At 41.8% G+C, this 17,731-nt stretch overlaps 1 protein-coding gene across 1 annotated transcript in view; it reads right to left on the reverse strand.

Annotated features, from left to right (window-relative positions):
* ASIP (agouti signaling protein) overlaps positions 1-16,989 on the reverse strand; it is an 80,788-nt gene extending 63,799 nt beyond the window's left edge. Inside the window, exon 1 of the mRNA XM_025398473.1 lies at positions 16,807-16,989. The gene's annotated coding sequence lies outside the window, so the exon portion shown is untranslated. The remainder of the gene's footprint in view (positions 1-16,806) is intronic.
* Positions 16,990-17,731: the final 742 nt, after the last annotated feature.

The following is a 17,731-nucleotide window of genomic DNA, read 5'->3' on the forward strand; positions in this document are numbered from 1 at the left end:
TGTATTTTTTTTTTTGGTAGAGATAGGGTTTCACCATGTTGCCCAGGTTCGTCTTGAACTCCTGAGCTCAAGCAAACTCCCAGGCTCAAGCAATCCTCCTGCATCGACCTCCCAAAGTGTTTGGATTACAGGCATGAGCCACTGCACCTAGCCTGAATCAATAACTTAAAACTTCTAGGCCAGGCATGGTGGCTCACACCTATAATCCCAGCACTTTGGGGGGCCGAGGTGGAAAGATCACTGGAGGTCAGGAGTTTGACGCCAGCCTGGCCATTCTGGTGAAGTCCTATCTCCACTAAAAATACAAAAATTAAGCCAGGCATGGTGGCACACGTCTGCAGTCCCAGCCACTAGGGAGGCTGAAGCAGGAGCATTGCTTGAACCCGGGCGGCAGAGGTTGCAGTGAGCCGAGACGATGCCACTGCACTCCAGCTTGGGTGACAGAGCGAGACTCTGTCTCAAAAAACAAACAAGCAAGCAAGCAAACAAGAACAAAAACTTCTACACCAAGAAAGTGACAGCCTTGGATGTTGTTCACCAGTGGGTTGATCTAAACATTCAAAGAGAAAAAAATACCAATTTTATTCAAACTCTTCTTGAGAACTAAAATGAGATAGAATTTCCAACTCATTTTATGACACTAACATGACTTTTATATCAAACCATAATAAGAACATTAAAGAGAAGCTGGACACTGTGGCTCACACCTATAATTCTGGCACTTTGAGAGGCCAAAGTGGGAGGATCATTTGAGAAAGGCCAAACTGGGAGGATCATTTGAGATCAGGAGTTTGAGATCAGCCAGGGCAACAACAGTGAGACCCTGTCTCTATAAAACATTAAATAAAAATCTAGCCAGGCATGGTGGCATGCTCCTGTAGTCCTAGGTACCTGGGAGGCACAGGCAGAAGGATTGCTTAAGTTCAGGAGTTCAAGGTTGCAGAGAGCTATAGTCAAGCCACTAAGCCACTATAGTCCAGCCTGGGTGACACAGCAAAACCTGTCTCTTTAAAAAAGAGAGAGACCACTACAAGAGAAAAATTACATGTCAAATTTTTAAATTAATATAAATGTAAAATCTTAACCAAAATATTAGCACACCCAAACTAGCAATATATAAAAGGACTAATACTCCATGACCAAATTGAGTTTATTCCAGGAATACAAGATTAAGTTACCATTCAAACAAATCAGTCACTGTGGTTCATCATAAATGAATAAGGTCCCCACAGCTAACAGCATGCTAAATGGGGAAAAACTGAAAGCCTTTCGTCTAACATCTGGGACAAGACAAGGATGACTGCTTTCACTACTTTTATTCAACCTAGTACTGTTGCAGGATCCTTGGGGTGTTGCTTTTCTGGCTGGGAACCTCTGTGGCTGGTGGCACCTTTGCCTGAGTTTTGCTCAGACCTGCTGGTCTTATTCTGCCCACTCAGCCTGGCAGGCTGTGCTCAGCCCACACTAAGGGCCTGGATCCCACGCCTGCCAAGGGCAAGCCAGGCATGGAGTGGCAGCAGGTGTGTGAGTGAGCAAGCATGGGGGTCTGGCCACTGCGCACAGTCAGGCATGTCAGCTGCTGCCATGGGGCAGGCAGCTCCAGGTACTGATGTGGGTGCTGACTCTGTGAGGCTGCAACTGGACCATGCACGTTGCAAGCGCTTCCACGCCTGCCACTGGGGAATGTGGTGGCTCCCAGAAGCTTGGAGACTCCAGGAGTCACAGGGCCCCAAAGACAGAGTCATAGCGCCGGCTCAGGGAGTTCCCAGGTCTGGGCTCCCTAAAGGGCCACAGTTCTTCTTTCCTTCTCTTCACCCTCAATGTGGTGAGCAAGGGGCATTTCAGTCTTGTTTGTGTTACACCTCTTTCAGTCCCACCATTTGGTAGGTCCTGAGTTCTTGACCTGCGTGCAGGAAGAATGAGATGTGCAGGCAAATGGAGGGTGAGCAAAGTGAAGAGGACCTTTACTGAGTGACAAAGTGGCTCAGAGGAGGCCCTGGAGTGGGTAGCTCCTCTTTGCAGCTGGTTGTCCCAAAATCTGCTCAGCTCTGGCTGAATTGGGGGCTTTTCTGGCTGAAATGGGTCTCAAAAGGGAGGAAGTGCACACCGATTGGTCCATGGGAAGCCATGGGTGGGCTGGGAAAAGGCACCACTATTTCCCACTGTGGTCTGTGGGGCTGGCAAGCAGGCTCCCAGCCTTCAGGCCCTCCCTTCCACCCAGGAGCCTGTCTGCCTCCCACTGCTGTCCATGACATCCAGGTTATCATGCCAAGGGACACCTGCAGGCCAACACCAAGCTGCCCTCAGCCCCTCCTTAGCTTCCCTCCCATTCTCACTGGTGCCCCAAATCCAGAGGGGCCCAAGGCAGCAGGGGACTGTCATGTCAACACTGCCCCAAATGTGTGCCCACCCGGCTGGGTTGCAACACTGCCTGGGTCCAGTCCCAACCTTACTCCAAGATTGGAGTGGGTGCTGGGTGCAGGGAGAGGCCAGGCCGTGGGAGCAGACTTCTCTGAGCCTGGTGGGGGGTGGGGGGTGTCTTCCCAGGCTGCCAAGAGTGCAGAGATGCCTGGCTCTGCAGCTGTGGCTTGGGTGACTGCAGCTGCACCCAGAAGGGTGGGGCTCCTGCCTGCTTCTGGACCACCCAAGAGCACAGGGAGGCCCAGGTCAGTAGCCACGACTTGGGCAGCTGTAGCTGCACCCGTGAGGGCAGGCCTCCTGCCTGCTCTGTGGAGTGAGAGGCCTGAGTCTGCAGCCACGACTTGGCGCAGCAGCTGCACCTGGAGAGCTCCCACTCCACCAACTTGGAAGGGGTAGGGCTCCCACTTGTTGCTGGCTCCTGCCGGCTCTGTGCAATGTGCAGCTGGAATGATGGCAGCAGCCGCTCCAGATGGGCCACTGCTATCATCAGTACTACAAGTCCTAGCCAGAGCAACTATGCAAAAGAAAGAAACAAAGGGCATCTGAAATGGAAAGGAAACTGTCCAAACTGTCCTTGGTTGCAGACAATATGATCTTATGTTTAGAAAAGCCTAAAGATTCCACCAAAACACTATTGGAACTGATAAACAAATTAAGTAGCAGGATACACAATCAACATACAAAAATTAGTATTATAGCTTTTCTGTATTTCAACAGTGAACCATTTGAGAAAGAAAACAAAGCAATCTCATTTACAATAGCTACAGAAAAACAAAACAAAACAAACTTAGGAATAAACAACCAAAGAAGTGAAAGATCTCTACAATGAAAACTATAAAACATTGATTCAAGAAATTGAAGAGGTTACCAAAAAATGGAAAGCCATCTCATGTTCATAGATTGGAAGAATCAATATTGTTAAAATGTCCATACTACTTAAAGTGATTTACAGATTCAATGCAGTCCTTATCTACACACCAATGAAGGCCAGGTGCTGTGTATCGCTCATGTGTATAATTCCAGCACTTTGAGATGCCAAGATGGGAGGATCACTTGAGCCCAGGAGTTTGAGTCAGCTTAGGCACACAGTAAGACCCTGTCTCTTCAAAAAATAAAAAGATTTGCCAGGAGTAATGGTGCACACCTGTAATCCCAGCTACTCAGGAGGCTGAGGCAGGAGGATTAATTGGGCCCAGGAGGTAGATGCTTCAGTGAGCTGTGATCACACCACTGCACTCCAGCCTGGGTGACAGGGAGAACTTGTCTCAAAAGCAAAACAAAACAAACAAAAATACCAATGATATTCTTCATAAAAATATTTTTTAAAGTTCTAAAATTCCAAAGCTATCCTGATCAAACAGAAAAAAACTATAGGCATCACATACCTGATTTCAAATTATACTACAAAGTGATAGTAACCCAAACAGCATGGCACTAGCATAAAAACAGATACATAGACCAGTGGAACAGAATAGAAAACCCAGAATCAAATCTACACATTTACAGTCAACTCATTATTGACAAAGTTACCAAGAAAATATGCTAGGGGAAGTACAATTTCTTTAATAAATGGTTCTGGAGGCCAGGCGTGGTGGCTTACACTTGTAATCCCAGCACTTTGGGAAGCCGAGGCGGGCAGATCACAACGTCAGGAGATTGAGATCGCAGTGAAACCCTGTCTGTACTAAAAATACAAAAAACTAGCCAGGCATGCTGGCGGGTGCCTGTAGTCCCAGCTACTTGGAAGGAGACAGGAGAATAGCATGAATCCACAAGGCAGAGCTTGCAGTGAGCTGAGATCGCACCTCTGCACTCCAGCCTGGGCGACAGAGCGAGACTCCGTCTCAAAAAAATAAAAATAAAAATAAATAAATAAATAAATGGTGCTGGAAAAGCTGGATATCCATATGAATAAGAATTAAACCATACCCCCATTTCTCACCATATGCAAAAATCAAATCAAAATGGATTAAAAATTTAAGTGTAAGAACTTAAACTAGGAAACCACTAGAAGAAAACATTGTGGAAATGCTTGAGGGTATTGGTCTGGGCAAAGATTTCTTGAGTAAGACCTCAAAAGCACAGGCAACCAAAGCAAAAATGGACACATGGGATCATATTAAGGCAAAAATCTGCACAGCAAAGGAAACAATCCATAAAGTGAAGAGATAACCTACAGAGTGGGAAAAAATACACACTACACACTAGTCAACTGACAAAGGATTAATAACCAGAATATGTAAGGAACTCAACTCACTAGTTAAAAAAAATCCAATTTAAAAACAAACAGGCATTTCTCAAAAGAAGGCATACAAAGGTTCAACAGGCATATGAATAAATGGTCAATATCACTAATCATCAGGGAAATACAAATCAAAACCACAGTGAGATTTCATCTAATTTCCAGTTAAAATGGCTATTATCAAAAAGACAGAAAATATCAGCAGTAATGTTTGGGAGGAAGGAAAAGAAATTTTAAAAGATAGCAAATGCTGGTAAGGATGCAGAGAGAGGGGGGTGCTTGTATACTGTTAATGGGAATATAAATTAGTACAGTCACTATGGAAAACAATACAGAGATTCCTCAAAAAAATAAAAATAGAACTACCATATGATCCAGCAATCTCAGTGATAGGTATATATCCAAAAGAAAGGAATTCAGTATATCAAAAAACTCCCATGTTTATTGTAGCTCTATCTACAATAATCAAGATATGAAATCAACCTAAGTATCCATCAACAAATGAATGGATTTTAAAAATGTGGTATATGGGCCAGGAGCGGTGGCTAACGCCTGTAATCTCAGCACTTTATGAGGCCGAGGCGGGTGGATCACGAGGTCAGGAGTTCAAGACCAGCCTGGCCAATATAGTGAAACTCTGTCTCTACTAAAAATTTAAAAATTAGCCAGGTGTGGTGGCTTGCACGTGTAATCCCAGCTACTCGGGAGGCTAAGGCGGGAGAATAGCTTGAACCCGGGAGGCGGAGGTTGCAGTGAGCCGAGATCATGCCACTGCACTCCAGTCTGGGTGACAGAGCGAGACTATCTCAAAAAAACAAAACAAACAAACAAAAAAAACCCAAAAAAGTGGTATATGTACACAGTGGAATATTATTCTGCCATTAAAAAAGAATGAAATTCTGTCATTTGCAACAATATGGATGGAACTGGAGGTCATCGTTAAGTTAGATAAGGCAAACACAGAAAGATAAATGTCACATATTCTCACTCATGTGGAGTTAAAAAAATTGTTATCAGAAAGGTGGTGAATGGAATGGTGTTTTTGAGAAGGTGGGAAGGGTAGTAGGGAGGAAGAGATAAAGTGGGGTTGGTTAATGAAAACAAAAATACAATTAGAGGCCAGGCGTGGTAGCTCATACCCGCAATCCCAGCACTTTGGGAGGCTGAGGCAGGCAGATCACTTGAGGCCAGGAGTTTGAGGCCAGTCTGGCCAACATGGTGAAACCCCATTTCTACTAAAAACACACACACAAAAATTATCTTGGTATAGTGGTGGGCACCTGTAATCCCAGCTACTTGGGAGACTGAGGCAGGAGAATCGCTTGAACCTGGGAGGCAGAGGTTGTAGTGAGCCGAGATGGTGCCACTGCACTCCAGCCTGGGTGACAGAACAACACTCTGTCTCAAAAATCAAATCAAAACAAAATATAATTAGAATAGAAGAAATAAGACCTTGTGAGAGGTAAAGCTGGCTGGGCTTCTGGGTCAGGTGGGGACTTGGAGAACTTTTCTGTCTAGCTAAAGGATTGTAAATGCACCAATCAGCACTCTGTGTCTAGCTAATTGGGAGGGACAAGGAGAACTTTTGTGTCTAGCTAAAGGATTGTAAATGCACCAATCAGCACTCTGTGTCTAGCTAAAGGATTGTAAATGCACCAATCAGCACTCTGTGTCTAGCTAAAGGATTGTAAATGCACCAATCAGCACTCTGTAAAACAGACCAATCAGCAGGATGTGGGTGGGGCCAAAAAAGGGAATAAAAGCAGGCCATCTGAGCCAGCAGTGACAACCTGCTTGGGTCCCCTTTCACACTGTGGAAGCTTTGTTCTTTCACTCTTCACAGTAAATCTTGCTACTGCGAAGTAAATCTTTGGGTCCGCACTACTTTTATGAGCTATAACACTCACCAAGAAGGTCTGCAGCTTCACTGCTGAAGCCAGCAAGACCACAAACCCACCGGGAGGAATGAACAACTCCAGATGTGCCGCCTCTATGAGCTGTAACACTCACAACGAAGGTCCGCAGCTTCACTCCTGAAGCCAGCGAGACCATGAACCCACTGGGAGGAACGAACAACTCTGGACGTGCCGCCCTTAAGAGCTGTAACACTCACTGCGAAGGTCTATGGCTTCACTCCTGAAGTCAGCAAGACTACCAACCCACCAGAAGGAAGAAACTCTGGACGCATCTAAACAACTGAAGGAACAAACTCCAGACACACCATCTTTAAGAACTGTAACACTCACTGTGAGGGTCCACGGCTTCATTCCTGAAGTCAGCGACACCAAGAACCCACCAATTCCAGACACACTTGTATTTGGTAGCACAATAGGTTGAGTACAATTAAGTATAATTTATTGTACCTTTCAAAATAACTAGAAGAGTAGATTTGGAATGTTCCCAACACAAATAAATGATAAATGCTTGAGGTGATGGATATTCCAATTATCCTGATTTGATCATTACACATTGTATGCTCATATCAAAGTATCACATGTACCACATAAATTGTACAACTATTACCTATCCATAAAAGAAGAAAATAAATAAAATGAATAAAGTGTAAAAATCACAGGCTCATTTTAATTAATGAGAAAAATGCATTTTATAACATTCACCATCTGTTAATGTTTAAAAATTATATCAAATTAGAATTAGAAGAAAAATTCCTCAATCTGATAAAGAGTAACTACAAAAAGTAAACTACAGCAACCATCATATTTAACTGAAATTATTGAGTGCTTTCTTTCTATCAGAACTAAGATAAGGATGCCTGTTATTTTCACTTTTATTTCAGCATTGTTCTTAAGGTTTTACCCAGTCCAATTAAGTCAAGAAAAAGAAGTTAAAAAACTGGCCAGGAGCAGTGGCTCATGCCTATAATCCCAGAACTTTGGGAGGCCAAGATGGGTGGATCACCTGAGGTCAGGAGTTCAAGACCAGCCTAACCAACATGGAGAAACCCCATCTTCACTAAAAATACAAAATTAGCCGGCGTGGTGGCATGTGCCTATAATCCCAGCTACTCGGAAGGCTGAGGTAGGAGAATCGCTTGAACCCGGGAGGTAGAGGTTGCAGTGAGCCGAGATTGCACCACTGCACTCCAGCCTGGGCAACAAGTGCAAAACTCCATCTCAAAAAAAAAAAAAAAAAGAATTTAAAAAACAACTATCTGAAAGAAATCACTACACACTCCACTACATGATTGTGAATCTATAAATAAACTATAAGAATTATTAAGTTAATTGAGTAGGGTTGCTGTATGCAAGGTAAATGCAAAATTTTAATTATTATGTCAATATGCCAGTATCAAACAACTAAAAATGAACATTAAAACATGCCAATATGGCTGGGCATGGTGGCTTACGTCTGTAATCCCAGAACTTTGAGGTCAAGGCGGGTGGATCACCTGAGGTCAGGAGTTCGAGACCAGCCTGGCCAACATTGTGAAACCCCATCTCTACTAAAAATACAAAATTAGCCGGATATGGTGGCGTGTGCCTGTAATTCCAGCTACTTGGGAGGCTGAGGCAGGAGAATTGCTTGAACCTAGGAGGCGGAGGTTGCAGTGAGGCAGCATTGTGCCATTGCACTCCAGCCTGGGCCAAAAGGAGTGAAACTCCATCTCAAAAAAGAAATTAATTAATTAATACTAAAATTAAAATATGCCACTTATAAGGCTGGGTGCATTGGCTCATTCCTGTAATCCCAGCACTCTGGGAGGCCGAGGTGGGCAGAATACTTGAAGTTAGGCATTCAAGACCAGCCTGGCCAACATGGCAAAATCCTGTCTCTACAATAATGCAAAGATTAGCCACACATGGTGGCAGGTGCCTGTAATCCCAGCTCCTTGGGAGACTGAGGCACGAGAATCACTTGAACCCAGGAGGGAGAGATTGCAGTGTGCCAAAATCATGCCACTGCACTCCAGCCTGGGCAACAGAGTGTAATTGTGTCTCAAAAAATATATATATATAAAATATGCATATATATGCCACTTATAAAATAAATAGATAATAATTAGGAATAAATCCAATGAAAGTTATGCCAGGTTTCTACATAGAAAACTATAAAACATTATCAAAAAATTTTAATAAGACTTCAACTAGTGAAGGGATATACCATATTCATGAATCAGAAAATTTAGTATTGTAAAGACTTTCATATTAATCGATGTACAGATTTAATGTAATCCCAATAAAAATTCCAGCAGGGTTTTTTTTTGGCTGGAATTTATAAAGTTATCATAAAGTTTATGTGGAAATACAGAAGTTCAAGAATAGCCAAGGCAATCTTGGGGAAGACCAGAAACATGAAGGACTTATTCTACCATATATCAAAACTTATTGCAAAGTTGCAGGAAATGGAAACAGGGTGCATGTGGCAGAAAGATAGACTAATGGACAAATGGAAAAGAATGGAGATTCCAGAACAACACACACATATTAGACAGACAATGGATTAATAAAGTGGAAAATTAATAGTGTTTTCAGTACATGATGCTGGGTTGATTGAATATCCATACAGAATTTAAGAAAAGGGAAACTTGACCTCACATGATACCTGAAAATCAATTCCAGGTGCAACAACATTAACAGAACTACATTGCCATTCACCACAATTCATCTAAATTAAAAGTAAATAAAATTTAAAATTCATTTCATATGTACTATTTCAGAAAAGATACAATCATTTTGGAAAACTGACAATATCTGTAAAATATTTCAGGGTGGTATGGCCGTAGACCATATGTACTATTTCAGTTGCTCAATAGCCATATGTGGCTAGTGCTATTTCAAGTAGTCAATAGCCATTCAGTGGCTACATCTTGGACAATGCAGATATAGAATATTTCCATTATTGCAGAAAGTTCAAGTGGACAGTGCTTGCTGTCTAGAAGACATACGATCGAATATCTTTAAGACTGGGTAAGACAAAATTTCTTATAAGGGATTTTAAAAAGGCACTAATCTTTTTTTTTTTTTTTTTTTTTTTACAATTTTATCATTCTTTTAATCAAGTAACTTAGCTGTTTGAAACAAATCCTTAAGACAGCTCAATAGAACAAAATGAAGAATTATTCTATTAGGATAACCTGTGAACAAACTTCAGATTATGTGAATTTGAATTCCATTGGAAGTTTGACACCAGACTGAACACTGTTTAAGCCAAAATTTTTAGTGTTCTAGAAGCCCTGAACATGTTTTCTCTCAGATTAAAAGTAGAAGCTTTATAACAGAACCTCATTAGCTTGACACTGAGTATGTTGAGTGCAACTTAGCTTAGGTCACCAGTATCTCCTACAGAACTCTAGTTAATGTAAGCAAATCGGCCTTGCGGCAAAGAATTTGAAACCTAGGCCACATGTGAGTTTGAAGAAAAAAAAATCCTCTTTGTTGTGACAAACCACGTTCCCTCCAGGTATATGGCTCCGGCTCCACTCACACCCAAATATATCAAAGGCAGCTGGAGACCAATTCTTGTCTCTTTAGTAAGATTGCTAGATTTCAGTTCCTTGAAATATCAAGCCAACAAAGTTTTATTACATCAAATGTTTGTATCATTTCAATGTGAAATTTTTTCACGCCTATTTGTTATTAAGGTCTCATTATCTGTGAGATAAGTCAGAAAAAAAAGAAAAATGAAAGAGGTGAATGGTATAAGCCACTGCTCCAAAAGTAACCCTACAGATTCTCGATTCCCACTGTGCACTTTGTGAAAAGGGGTAACTGCCAACAGGTTTAACCTTGAAGATGATCACTCAAACACAGTCAGAATCCATATTGAGTTTAGATCAGGCAAGGAGTTCACAAGGAAGTTATCAACTCTTGTGTGTCCAAATCTAAAGCCCTACATGGACTCTGTCAGGTCCTTGTCACCTGCACTCAGGTGGCCATCAGACTTCTTGGGTGTCTGGCTATATTCAATGTGAAGTAAAAAATTAAAAGTAAAAAAGTAAAAACTTTTACACCAAAATAGAAGCTCTGACTTAGAAGTATACTTTTAGCTTTCTTTTTAAATAAGACATTCTGGTGGCAAAAAAGAAAGAAAGAAAATCAAGTTTGAAACACAGCTAACACTTATTTTGACAAAATAGCAACCAAAATCTAAAAAGCATAAACTGTGTGTCCAAATGTAAAAGGCATTAAAGAACAAACCATAAGGGGGGGGGGAATTAAAGCCACGCTGAACAAAAAGATACAGAATGTCTAACATTTTTGAATTATAATTTAAACCTTAATTAAAACTTTAAGGGCAAAAGCTGAAAAATTATGCTTACGTTGCTAGTAAGTGCACCCTTCCCTGTTTCTCCCAAATAAAATCAGTTTATTGTTTAATTGCACCCCAAAGCAAGTTCTCTTAGTACAAAGTAACTACTACATACACACAAAATGCTTGTTAATGTAATAATGCACGCAACTTCAAAAACTACAATTTGGGGCAAGTGTACGTGAAATGAGAAAACAGCTCTCCAAACTTCAAAACCTGCTCTTACATTATTTATAGGACACTCAGGTCATATTTACTTCTTGGTAAGATGTTGCACTGTCATTTGATTATCGGTCTACCTCACAATGTACATTACCAGATGCCAATTTGAGGGATGCCAATTTGAGAGACTAGAGATAAAACTTTAGTACTGTATTTCTTAATGGGCTGAATAAGGTAATTACAATTAAGTTTGCTTTACATCCTGTTGAAGACCTCTTTACAGCCTCAGGACCTAACAATATCTAGCAGGCTCCAAGAATGCTCATCAGGTAAAATGATGGCACAACATTTTTAAAAAGGAGCCAGTTACTTCAGCTTAACTCATTCAGAGCCAAACATCTGAAGAATGACCAAAATCAAATCTTTATTTTTGTAACTGTATAAATGTGATCCAAATGAAAAGACACTAATCTTAAAAGAAAAGCTTGAACATTTGGACTTCATTAGATTAGAAACTCCTTTTCATCAAATAACACTCTATAAAGAGCATGAAAATGCAAGATACAGAATGAGACGGGCCAGGACTGCGGGGAGGCAAGTGAGGCTCTTGCCTTGGATACAGTTCTTTAAGGGGGTGACAAAAAAAAACTCAGTAATCAGGAGAAATAAAAATTTGATGCAATATTAAAAAAATCAAATGTAATGCAAAAAAATCCATGCTGAACAAAATATCAAAATTTAAAATAAACACAGGAATATATATATATATATATATATTTTGTCTGAAGCTGCAATGTGACTCAACATAGCCTTGTGGGAGATGGTATTTGCAACATGTACACAACAAAGGGCTCATATCAACATTTAAAGAATGCTTACAAGTCAATAAAAATGTCAGACAACCCCGTAGAGAAACAGGTTCAAAATCCGAACAGATATTTCTCAAAACAGGATAGTCAAAAGGCCAATAAATATGTGAAAAGGTGCTAAACTTCATTACTCTTCAAGGAATAGAAATTAAAATAAAGAAGCATTCCACTATACACCCATCAAAATGGCTAAATGTAAAAGACAGACAATACCAACTCTTGATGAGGATGTAAGAAAAAACAAATCTCAGACATTGCTGATGGGAGTGTAAAATGATACAATCATTTTGGAAAACTGACAATATCTGTAAAAGCGGAACACACATGTCCTATGATTCAGCAATTCTACTTCTAGATAGAAATGCACTCAAAAGCATTCACAAATGTTCCTAGTGCTTCTGTTCAGTAATAGCCCCCAACTGCAAACACTCCATGTGTCCATCAATAAGACAATGAATAAATAAATTGTGGCATTTATCCATGTAAATTGTAGATAAATTGTGGATAAACAAATGGATAAATAAATTGTGGTATTAATTCATGTAATACCACACAATAATGAGAACAAATAAAATATTACCATATACAACATAAATGAATCTCACAAACCTAATATTAAGCAAAAGAAGTCAGGCATAAAAACCCCTACACACACATATAAAGCCCCCAAACAGACAAAACTTGATTTATGGTGTTAGAAGTCAGGGACTTGAAGAGGGAATGAGGAGCCTTCTGGGTGCTGGTAATGCTCTGTTTCTAGATCTAGATTCTGGTTTTCTGAGTGTGTTCACATAGTTAAAATTCATCGATATGAACACTTTTCTGTAAGTGTATTTTATATCAATAAAAACTTACAAGAAAATAAGGGGCTAGGCATGGTGGTTCAGACCTGTAATCCCAGCACTTTGGGAGGTTGAGGTGGGAGGTTCACTTGAAGTTAGAGACTAGCCTGGGCAACACAGCAAGACCCTATCTCTACAAAAAATCTAAAAATCAGCTGGGTATGGTGGTGTGTGCCTGTAATCCTAGCGACTTGGGAACCTGAGAGGGAGGATTACTTGAGCCCAGGAGTTCAAGGCTGCAGTGAACATTGATCATACCACTGCACTCCAGCCTGGGTGACAGAGGGAGATCCTGTCTCTGAAAAATAAATAAATACATACATACATCCATAAATACATAAAAAAGAAAATAAAAGTGTATCTAGGTCATTTAGGAGCCCAGGAAAATGGAAGATGAAGATTTAAAACATTAAGCAATGGCCAGGATCGGTGGCTCCCGCCTGTAATCCTAGCAGTTTGGAAGCCCAACTTGGGCAGATCACCCAAGGTCAGGAGTTCAAGGCCAGCCTGGCCAACATGGTGAAACCCCGTCTCTACTAAAAATACAAAAATTAGCTGGGTGTGGTGGCACGTGGCTGTAGTCCCAGCTACTTGGGAGACTGAGGCATGAGAATTGCTTGAATTTATTTAATATTGAGGCAATACAGAAGCAGATCTTGGAGGCAGAGGTTGCAGTGAGTTGAGATCACGCCACTGCACTCCAGCCTGGGCAGCAGAGTGAGACTCCGTCACAAAAAAAAAAAAAAAAATCAATCAAGTAAAAAAGTTAACTACCACAACATCAAGGGTCTGAACCCATTCTCTCTTCCCTGGCTATGGCAAATACTTTTAACCTGTCATGGTATCTACAAGAATTCTTGCTACTAGAGGAGGCGAGTCTTTGTTTTCCCATTTGATTCATAGGAAGATGGAACCCCTGAGGTGGTCAATACATAGATTAAAGTCTCACAGGTAGTTATAGGCAGATGCAAGACCTGAATCTGGTCTCCTAATTCCTGATCATGAGCTTGGTGCACTACAGCCAGTGGTCAGGCTGCATGATCTTGCCGAGTCTGGGTTCCAAGCAGTGAATGCCTTCACTAGGAGCCAGCAAAGTTTTCTCTGTGTCCCTAATTTGTAATAATGCTGAGGATGAGAAATTTGTCCCTAACTTAGAGTAACGCCAAGGACTAGGAGTCTGCTTTAAGTCAGTTCTACCACGAAATAAGCAGATACCCACTCAAAGGTCACTGCGTACACTTCCCTGGACGCACAGGGGGTGCAGCTACAGGACGTAAGCAGGCAATTTTACATAAATACTTCTCCTCTTTCTAAAAGCCTAATTACTAACTGTGTTGAACAAGTCCTGAAGGCAGCTGAGATGAGGATAACCCGAGGGAAGAGTGAAAATGCATAACACTTGGGATCCCGTCTAGTATGGCTACTCCTTTTTTTCTATTTTTGAGACGGAGTCTTGCTCTGTTGCTCAGGCTAGAGTGCAGTGGCGCAATCTCAGCTCACTGCAACTCCCGCTTCCCGGGTTCAAGAAATTCTCTTGCCTCAGCCTCCAGGGTAGGTACCCGCCATCACACCTGGCTAATTTTTGTATTTTTAGTAGAGACAGGGTTTCACCATGTTGGCCAGGCTGGTGTCAAACTCTTGACCTCGTGATTCACCTGCCTCTCAGCCTCCCAAAGTGTTGGGATTACAGGCTTGAGCCACTGCACCCGACCTGCTATGTCTATTTCTAAACAAGCCAAGAGAATCACACTTCTCATCCTTCCATCTTTTAAACAAGATTCAAATTGTGGTTTTGAATTTTTTTTTTTAAAGAATGTTTTAGTTCAGTATTTTTGCTTCAAGCTCATTCTTCTGAAAAATACCTGAATATCAAATCCGTAAGCACGAGTTTGGGGAACAGATGGAGACGGAACTGGTGGCTCTCTAGAGGCCATTTACAGCTGGATCCTACCTTTGTAGTGACCATCAGAGGGGCGTATGCCCCCCATAACACTCCCATTCTTCATCTTTTTCCTCAAGACAGCTGCCCTGTGAGCAAAATGCAGACCTCTCAGGGCTCCAGGCAGCACCTCACCCCTCAGAACTGTCTACACAGGTGTGGGAACTAATTACAGACTCTAGCTTTATAGTTCTTTCCAATTTCCTCCCAAAATCTGAATAAATCTCCCCAACAAAACTAAAGTCAGTTTTCTCTCAACTCACAGTCTTTTTGTGTACATTTCCCCTAGGAATCGTACTCTTTTTTATTTCAAAAGATGACGTACTGCCCGCACCTCCTCCCAGCCATCTCAACTTTTTGGTTCCTATTTTCTATAAGAAATCTCCCTTTTTGTCCAGGCGCGGTGGCTCAAGCCTGTAATCCCAGCACTTTGGGAGGCCGAGACGGGCGGATCACGAGGTCAGGAGATGGAGACAATCCTGGCTAACACAGTGAAACCCCGTCTCTACTAAAAAATACAAAAAATTAGCCGGGCGCGGTGGCGGGCGCCTGTAGTCCCAGCTACTCGGAAGGCTGAGGCGGAGAATGGCGTAAACCCGGAAGGCGGAGCTTGCAGTGAGCTGAGATCCGGCCACTGTACTCCAGCCTGGGCGAGAGCGAGACTCCGTCTCAAAACAAAAAGAAAAAAGAAAAAAGAAAAAAAAAAATCTCCCGTTTCAGTGAGAGTTCTGGCTCTGGTTCCTTATCTCTTTTGCCCAACACTTGGCTCCTTTTATTTCTCCGTGCTGGACTGTAATGGCATCTTTGCTGGAATGCTCATAGGCGGAAGTGCTTAGAAGAGAAACACTCGTAGTGGAACCAAGATATGGCAAGTTTTACATTATTTTAACTTTGAAGTTTCCTGCAGGCTGTCTCAAAGAAACAGAAACAGGCCCTTTCCCAGATTGCCTTCCAACGCAGAGCCAGTTACAATATACGGGGGTTACTGCGCTGGACCGTAAAATAGACTGTTAAAAGTAATTGTTCCTCACTCGAGCTAGTCCAGCAAAAAAAAAAATTGTCTCAATTTTGGCTATACATGTCCTTATGTGCTTGAATTTGCAAGAGCTCCAAAGCAACAGAATCTGGTATTTGGTTTCCTGAAGGCATAACATTCTGTTTTTTCAAAGCCTCAACCTGACAGAGGCTGAAACCAAATCCTTCAACCTGCAATTTAGTCACTTTCATGTAAATGTCGGTCAGTTTTCTGACATCTGTCTAACAGTATGTTGGAGTGACCAGATCAAGGCTGTAATGAGCCCACCATTCCTGGTAATTATCTTTGCATGGGGCTGTCCTGCTGAAGGTTGGGCCCAAAGTGAAGCCATCAGTGTAAGTGCCCTGATCCTTAATGAGATCCCTGTGGCTTGAGGAGATGCAGATGAACTCCTTACCTTCATCTGGATCAGATTCTTCTTATTTTCACAGAGCCACTTGACCAAAGGAAAGGCTTGACCAAAGGGAGACTCCCAACCAAACGCTTCCAGGACCTGGTTCCATTTATGCCCCGGGTTTGCTCTTTCGAATGCCCGTGTTGTCAGCTCAGTACAACATGGCTCCTCCTTCCATGAGGAGCAGCTCAGTAGGGTTCTGCATTCTGGTACAGTGAATGGTACAGACCTGCAGCTTTTTTTTTTTTTTTTTTTTTTTGGTACCTTCTCAGCTGCCTGTCTACAAGGCATGGGCAGTGGCCAGCCACCACTACAATAATTTAGGCACTTAAACACTTTTGAAAATTCTGCACCCAAGCAAGAAACTGTGATTCTGGAACTCCAATTAGCGGAACGTACCAGGCAAAAATCATCCAGGCACATCGGCTTTCAGAAAGTTTTACTATGGAAGAAGCAAATAAATAAACAAACAAAAGAAGATGATGAGGAAGGAGGGGGCTGGAGAAAGAGGAAAAAGAGGAGAAGGAGAAGTCGAGCCCATAGATATATTACTATAGCATAGATATTGTACTGTACCAAAGCACCCACTCAGAAAGCAAAAGAAGTTTCTTCTTCCCTCACTGGAGCTCACCTCTCTCTATACAGGGCCCTGTTCCAGGAAATCGTCAGTGGCTGCTCTCTGTGGTCAATAATAGATAATTCCAGATGAAAAGAAGTGTTCTGACGTCAAGATGTAGTTTTTAGATCAATGGTTTTAGTTGAATCCAGGGATCTCCGGTGGGTCTGCGAAAATTCTTCCAGCCGCTCAGTGGGCTGAGTCTAAATGCAAGGCTCACAGTGTGTTGGGTGGTTTTCTCTTTCTTCTTTCTTTTTTTTCCCCTTTGAAGCATATTTTCCACTGCAGATTTGAGACAAAATTTAAATGCACCAAAGCAAATATTTTTGAAAGGAGCTACAAATAATCACAAGAGATTCAGCGAAAACACCTCAAAGGTGTTTTTTGTTTGCTTGCTTCTGTATTTAATCTAGTAAATAGGTGAGACTCTTGTTCTGCTTAAGTAGCCTAAAGACTAAAAATTTCGAGACTCACCAGATTAAAAGATGAAAAGATGAACCTTGCAAAGCGCATCTTTTTCAGGAGAGGAAAGTAAGATTTTTTTTTCTTCTCTGAATTTCCCATTTCCCAGTGTCATTTATTCCTAGTTCTCTCTCTCAGCACTGCTTTCTAGTTCAGTGCCCACAGCTTGCAGTCGGGAGCAGCCGCTATCAAAAATAATCCCTCTGCTGCCACAGGTGTATTTATTTAGGGTTTTCTTCCAGGGAGCAGGAGTTCAGGTGTAGGTAAAGGGGACATTAAATGTGGCTGCAGCTTGGGGAGATCTGTTTTTCTTGTTTCCTCATTCTAGTCCCATGGGAAGAGGTAACCTCAGGAAAGTCTGGGCTGCTGGAGAAGAGTTTTATGAGTTATCTAATAACCTGGTTGTCAGCCACATAGCACAACAAAGCTGTCCAGGCATTTAGGTTCCTCGGAAGCCACAAGATAAAAATTTACACTT

Source organism: Theropithecus gelada, chromosome 10, assembly GCF_003255815.1.
Source record: "Theropithecus gelada isolate Dixy chromosome 10, Tgel_1.0, whole genome shotgun sequence".
In the NCBI taxonomy this organism is placed as follows: Eukaryota; Metazoa; Chordata; class Mammalia; order Primates; family Cercopithecidae; genus Theropithecus; species Theropithecus gelada.